The 9,929-nt window shown below is 38.6% G+C and overlaps 1 pseudogene; it reads left to right on the plus strand.

The window, feature by feature from the left end:
• Positions 1-6,192: 6,192 nt before the first annotated feature.
• Positions 6,193-9,434, plus strand: LOC108400681 (small ribosomal subunit protein uS5 pseudogene; annotated as a pseudogene).
• Positions 9,435-9,929: the final 495 nt, after the last annotated feature.

The following is a 9,929-nucleotide window of genomic DNA, read 5'->3' on the forward strand; positions in this document are numbered from 1 at the left end:
AGATCCACCGGGCAGAAAATACGTAGGGACACAGAAGCACTGAACAACACCCTAGAACAGATGGACCTAGTAGACATCTATAGAACTCTACATCCAAAAGCAACAGGATATACATTCTTCTCAAGTGCACATGGAACATTCTCCAGAATAGACCACATACTAGCTCAGAAAAAGAGCCTCAGTAAACTCCAAAATATTGAAATTCTACCAACCAATTTTTCAGACCACAAAGGTATAAAAGTAGAAATAAATTCTACAAAGAAAACAAAAAGGCTCACAAACACATGGAGGCTTAACAACATGCTACTAAATAATCAATGAATCAATGAACAAATCAAAATAGAGATCAAGGAATATATAGAAACAAATGACAACAACAACACTAAGCCCCAACTTCTGTGGGATGCAGCGAAAGCAGTCTGAAGAGGAAAGTATATAGCAATCCAGGCACACTTGAAGAAGGAAGAACAATCCGAAATGAATAGTCTAACATCACAATTATCAAAACTGGAAAAAGAAGAACAAATGAGGCCTAAAGTCAGCAGAAGGAGGGACATAATAAAGATCAGAGAAGAAATAAACAAAATTGAGAAGAATAAAACAATAGCAAAAATCAACAAAAACAAGAGCTGGTTCTTTGAGAAAATAAACAAAATAGATAAGCCTCTAGCCAAACTTATTAAGAGAAAAAGCGAATCAACACAAATCAACATAATCAGAAATGAGAATGGAAAAATTATGACAGACTCCACAGAAATACAAAGAATTATTAAAGACTACTATGAAAACCTATATACCAACAAGCTGGAAAACCTAGAAGAAATGGACAACTTCTAGAAAAATACAACCTCCCAAGACTGACCAAGGAAGAAACACAAAAGTTAAACAAACCAATTACGAGCAAAGAAATTGAAACGGTAATCAAAAAACTACCCAAGAACAAAACCCCGGGGCCGGACGGATTTACCTCGGAATTTTATCAGACACACAGAGAAGACATAATACCCATTCTCTAACTTAAAGTGTTCCAAAAAATAGAAGAAGAGGGAATACTCCCAAACTCATTCTATGAAGCCAACATCACCCTAATACCAAAACCAGGCAAAGACCCCACCAAAAAAGAAAATTACAGACCAATATCCCTGATGAATGTAGATGCAAAAATACTCAATAAAATATTTGCAAACAGAATTCAACAGTATATCGGAAGGATCATACACCATGACCAAGTGGGATTCATCCCAGGGATGCAAGGATGGTACAACATTCGAAAATTCATCAACATCATCCACCACATCAACAAAAAGAAGGACAAAAACCACATGATCATCTCCATAGATGCTGAAAAAGCATTTGACAAAATTCAACATCCATTCATGATAAAAACTCTCAGCAAAATGTTAATAGAGGGCAAGTACCTCAACCTAATAAAGGCCATATATGATAAACCCACAGCCAGCATTATACTGAACAGCGAGAAGCTGAAAGCATTTCCTCTGTGATCGGGAACCAGACAGGGATGCTTACTCTCCCCACTGTTTTTTAACATAGTACTGGAGGTCCTAGCCACAGCAATCAGATAAAATCAAATAAACCCTTCTCAAGAAGAGAAAAATCACTTACCAATATTCCTAAGGGCATAATTATACCAATGTTTTCAACCAAATTCTAAAGAAAGCAATCCAAAACATTAGCAGGATTAAATATAGATCATATTAATATGATAAAGGAAATAAAACTAAAGAATCATTTCAGTTTGTAGAAAACATTTGACAAAACCTGACACACTTTCATGGTTCTAATGAAAACCACTTAGTGAACTGGGAATATATAGTAACTTCCTGTATGATAAATAGTACTTATGGGAAACAGCTAATATTACTGGCAAAAGACTGAATGCTTCCCTCCTAAGATCATCAACAAGACAAACGTTTCTGATCAACTAGGCAAGAAGAAACAATGGAAGACAATTGGAAAGTAAGACTTAAAACAGTCTCTGTAGTATGTGAACATTTATGTAGAAAACCCCAGGGAATTAACAAAGTTTCTAGATATAATAGAATCTTCAAAGTTACAGGGTAAAAGATCAACATGCAAAATTAGTTCTATTTCTATAGCTAATTAATCTCTGAGAAGTAAATAAAACAGTTATATGTACAATAGCATCCAAAAGAACAAAATACTTGTGAATAAATTTACCTTGGGAAGTGAAATACTTGTTAAGTGAAAATTAGGGTTTTGCTGAAATAAATATACAAATGGGATGACTGTGTTCATCTACTGTAATACATTATTCTTTAGACAATACAACCCATTGTGATCTACAGATTCAATAAAGTCCATTTTAAAATCTGAACACCCTTTTATGCAGAAATGAAAAAGGTTTCCTCAAATTTGTATGGAATTATTAATCTTTCTGATTAACCAAATCAACCTTTATAAAGAATTATGTGGGAAGACTCAAATTCTGGTTTCAAAACTTAATACATAGCTGCATTAATGAAAGGCAGTGCAGTACTGTCATGAGTGTAGATGTACAAATCAATGAAATAGAGATTCCAGAAATAAACCTATACGACAATATTGATGTTTGACAAGGGTTCCAAGGTCATTTACAGGAATAAACATTCTCTGCATCAAATGATTCTTGGACACTTGAATTTTCACATGCAGAGGAATGAACTTGGACACCCTACCTTGTGGGATTAATATAGAAATCAATTATAGAAATCAAATGTATAATCATATATGACTTAATTATTTTTCCTGTAATTCCTGATAAGTGATCAGGAACAGAACAAACAAGACCAAAACAGTTTCTGTGACCTAATTGCCCTTGCTATTGTTTCAATACCTTGTAAGACATCGCGCTTCAAGAGCCTAGAGACTGCGAGGATTACATTTACAGTTAGTTAATGGTTGTCTATTAAGTCCCCCACACAGTATTCTATTGTTAACATGTATTTGCTCAATAAATACGAAGGGTGCCCTCTCAGCACCACTCTTGCGCTGTTACGCCTTGAGTCCCCTGGCTGGCCTTTCAGATCTTCCATATCTCATCGCGTCTCCTCCCTTATCTGCGGGTCAGAAGCAGGGAGGGACTGACAAGTGGCGCCCAAACAGGGACCCTTGAAACTCAGAGTGGGGAAGCTCCGAAGATCGTCGATCCGGTAAGACTCCCGAGAAAGTGTATGTAGGGACAGGATCTAGACGTCAGGGACACTATTATGGGCCAACATGAAACTAACGCAGATAAACCAGGGGATTACTTAAAATTACTCCATGCCCCCCTGAAAATCTCAGGAGTGAAAACTTCTAAAAAAGACTTTGCTCAACTTCACAAATATATTAAAAATCTTTGTTACTGGTTGCCGCCAGAAGGAACCCTCAGACTAGTTGATTGGATAATGTATTAAGAGTTTTCAAAAAGGCTCACAGACAGGTAAACATTATCCCTGTACCTGTTTGGGTGGATCAATGGCCCCTCAATAAAGAGAAACTGGCAGCCTTACACACATTAGTTCAAGAACAGCTTCAGTTGAATAGGTCAGAATTTTCCACAAGCCCGTGGAATTCCCCTGTATTTGTTATAAAGAAGTCAGGAAAATGGAGACTCTTACATGACAAGACAAAATGCAATCCATAAACCTATGGGTCCTTTACAAGAAGGCCTCCCTTCTCCAGCTTTGATTCTGAAAGACTGGGACATGGTTATCATTGATCTTAAAAAATTGTTTTTTTTTACAATTTCTTTAACTGTGGCAGATAGGGAAAAGCTTGCTTTTACTGTACCTTAAATTTACAAGCTCCTTCAGAAGGATTCCAATAGAAAGTACTTCAAGGAATGCTAAACAGCAATACAATTTGTCAAAATTATGTGCACAGAGCTCTCTTGTCCCCTCCTGGTGTGAGCCAGCAGCTGTCTGTCCTCTCAGTGTATCCCTAAATAAAAGCCTCCCCTTAGTTCTCCTACCTTGACTGTTTACTAAGTTCATTTATCAGCTCTGCAAACAAGAACCCTGGCATCATCTTTGGGGACTTGTCCAGGATGACTTCGGAGGTGAGTATTGGCATCCAAGCCTGCCTTTTCTCTCACTGTCCTTATAGAAGGAAGCTGTCTGTGGCACACAGCATTGGGCGCTCGTCAGCCACTTAAATGGGACTAGCCTGGCTGCCGATCTCAGAGTCTCAAGCGACAGGTTCTCCTGTGTCTCCCTCAGTGGATCCCCCATCTCCCTTGGGAGCTGGGTAAGTCTCCCAAGTGTAGGCCAGGATTCCCTTTCAGAGGCCTGTCCTCAGATGCGAGGGACTGAGGAAAGCCGTGGGCACCTGCAAGAGTCTAGGCTGAGGCTGCACTTCAGCAGCTTATCAAAGGTCCGCGTGTCTGGACTCAGACCCCGACAGCCCGCCTGGGTGTCCATGAGGAGTGTCTCTCTTTCTGTTTCTCTGACTTCCAGCCTGCTTCTTCAGGCTGCCCTGGCCTCTGAGTGAGGCAGAGGGCCTTCCTCACTCTCTCCTAACTTCATCAGTTTCACAGAACCTAATGCCCACCACTGCAAGTTAAGAGATTGCTCTTATTCCTGACTAAATGCTGTCCTCTATCTCATAAAATGTGTCTGAGTACCCACTAGCCATTTAAAAGATGATTAGCATCGGCCACCAGTCTGAAGTCTCTGATTAGAAAGGCTTGGCCCCTGAGAGAAGTATACAATATTATAAAGTTTTGCAGATAAGTATATTTTGCCGCAAAGAAGGAAAATAGTCAAAAGTCCCATAGACTACTACAATATGGTATTCGTTTTCTAATTTTTTTTTGGTGAAAATCTATTCTTATTGGCTTTATTATTATCTTCAAAAATTGGGACAGTTTTAAACTAGACTCCCTGAAATGGAAGAAATTTATCTTCTGCAATACAGCCTGATTTTAAATAACTGGTGCTCGAGTTGTACTTGCATTTTATTTCCAGCCCCCTGGACACACACAGTCCCTATAAGTTCAGAACCTTCCTTCATTGGCCCTGTTAGTCTGGGGCCATCTAAACCTTAACCCAGTGATGTAAACTTCTCACCTTTAGAGTGTATTCTTGAAAACTGAGATACTTTTAGTCAAATGAGGTAAAAGGAAAGAAGGCAATTGGATATTAGTAATTCAAATCTTTGTATCAGTTTGTGTATATGTTCTTTTATGAAAAGTGTTGCTAACTGTAGTCATTATGTCTCAATCTGTATGTGTGTATGTAAATGAAAAATATTTCTCTACCTCTGGATGGTATTAATAAAAATTGATTTAAAGACAAGCACTTGTAAAAATTGGGCATTCTAAAATTTCCACAAAATTCTAATAGAAAATATTAAGCATTAATGCTAATTTAAGTTGAACTGAAATGGACATGTCCTATGGTTATCAGCTCCCTAAGTTTACCTAAAGTCATTTAAGTTGATGTTATCTGTTAAATCTTTCAAGAAAAATGCTTAAAGAGAGACTTGACATTGTCTATTGTTTGGTAAAAGTTTTGTGAGCATACTTGTTAGGAATAAGTAAACTAAAGTGTAGCAAGTAAACATCTTAATAACAGTGTGTTAATGTATTACATTGTGTGTTACAGTGTATATACCTACAAACAGCCTGAGAATCTTTGTAGTAACCTAAAATCTTAAGTTTTGCTTAAGTAGACATTTGTGCTCAGTGAGAGATTGTGCTATAAAGCACACGGTTCCAGAAATTATAAAATGTGTTCATAAATTTGTCAATTTAAAGAATGTTAGTGTAACAGTTTACAATAGCCCACTTCTCAGTGTTCACTAAAAATTAATGTTCCTAATGATTTTAAGTTCTAAATAAAACTACTTAAAGTAGTAAAGAAAACATCTCTGCTTCCTAGAAAAAAAAATGTGTGTTTTAATAAGAGAAAGTATAAGGAATGGAAATTCATTTTGAAGGTAAAAGAAACTCCTTAAAGTACAGCTGTTTATTTAAGGAGGAAGAACTCTAAATGTAAAAAGTAGAAACTTTGTGGATGAATTAATATGTTCATGCTATGTGAAATTAAAGCAAATGTGATATCAGGTACACAGCAAAATTAGAATTTTGTTCTCAGTTAAAAAGACAAAGTTTTCTTAAACTGTTAGTCTGCTCGATGTTGAAAGATTGCAAAAGGTTTTCTAATTGTTTTATCAAAATAGTTTCTCATACTTAAAGTCTCAATAAATTGTCTTGAGTTTTTAATAAAATGAGATCTTAATATTAAAGGACTGAAAGTTAAACTTTGCTAACAAACCATGTAAACTTCTGTATCTGCCTTTGAAGTATTTTGTTGTCATTCTAGTTAAATAGATAAGTATTGCTTCATGGCAGCCTACAATCTTATTTAAGCAAATGCCAAAGAAATTATCTTCTGACAACTTTCCAAAATCAAATTCAAAAAGGTGCTTTTACCTCTAATTAACTCTGATATTTCCAAAGGGCCCCTGGAACATGTCAGAGGAATTTTTTCTCCTCATCAGGGAAAATATTTGGCTGATTTGGCTTATTTTTCTTATATATATTTACCTGGAAAGTGCTGTCAAAGGGAACGATGCTAAACTTTGTTACTGAATGTTCTGTTACAGAAATATCCAAATTTTCTTATGTCAACTGTCTTATATTAAGCTCTCATTAGGTCTTTAACCATTGTCATTTGTAATTCTTTTGTCATTTATAGTCACTGTTTTATTACTCCTAAACTAGTAAAGAACTAGATTTCAGCAGAACAGGTATTGGTTACATAAGACTAAGTAAACTAAGGGAAATAATTTTGTGGCTTTTTGTTTCAAATGTTGCTGATAAAGTGTTTTAAGCTTTTTCTCTTAAGCTGGCTGACAATTTAGTAAATGACAATACCTTTATAAGCAGAATTGAAACATTGATCTTTCTCCCTACCTGACACTCCCAGAATTTAAAAGCTTTCAGTATTTTTATATTTCATGGCAGTATGTTTATTTGCATAAGTTCAGTAAGAGTCTGTTTTCCATGTAAGAGGACCAATTAAAAACACTGATTATATTATCAAGGCTTTGACTGGAATGTCATACCTGAGAGACACATGTGTAAACTCAGATATGAACAGCTTTAAGGACCTAAGGTTGACTCTATATAGCCAACAAAGCCCCTTGGAAGAAGTGGCCTGGTACCTTGCTTACAAGGTTCACAGCAGCCTTACCAGGTGAGTAAGGAAGGTCACTTCCTGGTAGGTGCAGGAACCTCAAAATGTCTCGGGGACCTCAAGAAGAGAGGAATTCACCCAAATCTACAGGTACTGCAGGCAAACCCTGATGTCAAATCTGGCTTGGCTTTCTGGCCTCAAGAGGCCTTTAGAAGTCCAATCTGAAATTCCTCATAAAAAGTTAGCAAAGCACATTTAAAAGATCTTATGTAATCAATTGCTCTTCTTGCTGCACTTATGCAAATAGTCAAGCCAAGTGTTAATTATTTTCTTAATCTAGTTACTTCTAATAAAAATGATGGTCATTTTAGAGAAAAGTATTGTTTCAATAATGCACCTTTATCTATACTAAATCCTAATACTAGTCATTGGGACATAGACTAGATCTAGAATTCTAGTTTCCCCAAAATATCTAGCTATGATTCTCCAGATGTTTCAGTTTTCTCCCATTTCAATTAAAATTTTACTGTTTCTAGTCCTCATATTCAGCCATACTTTCTTAGTCTTGTCAAGTTGCTCCAAAAAGGAAAATCCAACTCCAGATGTTGCTACTTAACCTAATAACACAATTTGTCCTATCTTGCCTAGAAGCCATAAAACTGCAAATAGTAATAGAAATGGAACCCAGAACAGAATCACCAATCTTCCAAGGCCCTCTCAGCTGACCACTGATGGAGACCTAACTGCACCCTTTATGTGCCCCCTCTCAGCATGGAGCAGCCAGAGTGGTCACCACCCCTTCTCCCTAGCAGCAGCTAGGATCTCTAACTGTAGAGGGGGTAAAGAGACAGAAACGTTGAGCTTAGACAGAATAGGGTGAGGGCCTCCGGAAAAAGCAAGGCAGGATATTTGCACTCAGAGCAATGTACATGCAAGGAAAACCCCCACCAAAATTCTGTGTTAAACATTAAGCTCTAGAGTCATTCTTCAGTGAGATCAGTTAAAGGACAAAAGGCCAGGAGCAACTTGGCCTGGAATGTTTGAGTGTTCTGCAAATAAAGAAGGGTATCTCAGCACAACCCGTGACTTCACTGTAAACAGCCATAGCAAACACAACCACCCAGCCCACCTTAGGGGCAGGGCCTGTGGTACAAGTTCACACCCTAAGCCCTCTCTTCACATTATCAAAGCAATGTGGTATGGGACGCATCCTTCCTGCTCTAATAGATTATCCCAGAAATAGTCGTGAAAGATTTCTCCGAGATCTGCCGTCTGATTGTGATGACAACTTGAAGCTTCTAGATCCCACCTCTGTTCCAGTTGCAGCTGCATTCATCCTGCCAGTTCCTGGACTTGTCAGTGGAATGCAAAAAGAGATATCTAGCCCTCTTCTCCAGGAAAACACAAAATGGCGGATGACACCGGTGCTGCGGGGGGTGGGGGTGGGGTGGGGGGTGGAGGCCGGGAATCAGGCTGTGGCAACTTCTGTGGAGGCTTTGGCAGCGGTGGCCAGGGTCGGGGCCGTGGCCTCAGAGCTCGCGGAGGCAAGGACAAGGACAAAGTGGATTCCTGTCACCAAGCTGGGCCTCCTGGTCAAAGATATGAAGATCAAATCGCTGGAGAAGATCTATTCTCCCTTCCCATCAAGGAGTCTGAAATAATTGACTTTTTCCTGGGGGGCATCTCTCAAGGATAAGGTCTTGAAGATTATGCCTGTGCAAAAGCAGACCCAAGCTGGTCAATGGACCAGGTTCAAGGCATTTGTTGCCATTTGAGATTACAATGGACATGTTGGCTTGGGTGTTAAGTGCTCCAAGGAAATAGCCACTGCCATCTGTGGGGCCATCATTCTAGCCAAGCTCTCCATTGTCCCTGTGCAGCTAGGCTACTAGGGGAACAAGATTGGCAAGCCTCACACTGTCCCTTGTAAGGTGACTGGCTGCTGTGTCTCTGTGCTGCTGCACCTCATCCCCGCCTCCAGGGGCACTGGTATCATCTCTGCTCCTGTGCCCAAGAAGCTGCTGCTGATGGTATTGATGACTTACACCTCAGCTAGGGGCTGCACGGCCACCCTGGGCAACTTTGCCACAGCCACCTTTGATGCCATCTCCAAGACCTATAGCTATCTCAGCCCTGATCTCTGGAAAGAGACAGTGTTCACCAAGTCTCCATACCAGGAATTTACTGACCATCTTGTAAAGACCCACACCAGAGTCTCTGTGCAGAGGACCCAGGCTCCAGCTGTGGCCACCACATAGTTTACTACAAGTAAAATAAAGTGAATAAGTTGCCTACTCAAAAAAAAAAAAAGATAACTAAGCTGGCCTGTGTATACAATAAGACAATGAATTTGACTGCTTCTGTATTATCTGGACTCAATCAAGAGCTAGGAGAAGTGTGAGTTGCAGTGCTTCAGAATCGTGCTACTATAGGCTGTCTGCTGTTAATAGAACATATGGGATGTGAACAGTTTCTAGGAATGTGTTGTTTTAATTTGACTGATTTTTCTCAAACTATTCAAAATCAATTAGACAGTATTTAATAACTTTTCACAAATGCCTGGGTTACCTAACTGGTTTTCCTGGTTTCATTGGATATGGCCAGTAATTGTAGGTCTGCTTTTGCTATGTATCTGTATTCCTGTTCTGTTAATGTGTGTACATAATTTAATCAGTAGTTTGTTAAAACCTATACATGCTTACGTTACTCTACAAGAAGTGTTAAAAAAATAATCTCCTCATATTTTCTTCCTTTGCTACTTCTATAGCTTTTCTTTTTCCTTCCTAA

This window comes from Manis javanica, chromosome X (genome assembly GCF_040802235.1).
Source record: "Manis javanica isolate MJ-LG chromosome X, MJ_LKY, whole genome shotgun sequence".
Taxonomy (NCBI): domain Eukaryota; kingdom Metazoa; phylum Chordata; class Mammalia; order Pholidota; family Manidae; genus Manis; species Manis javanica.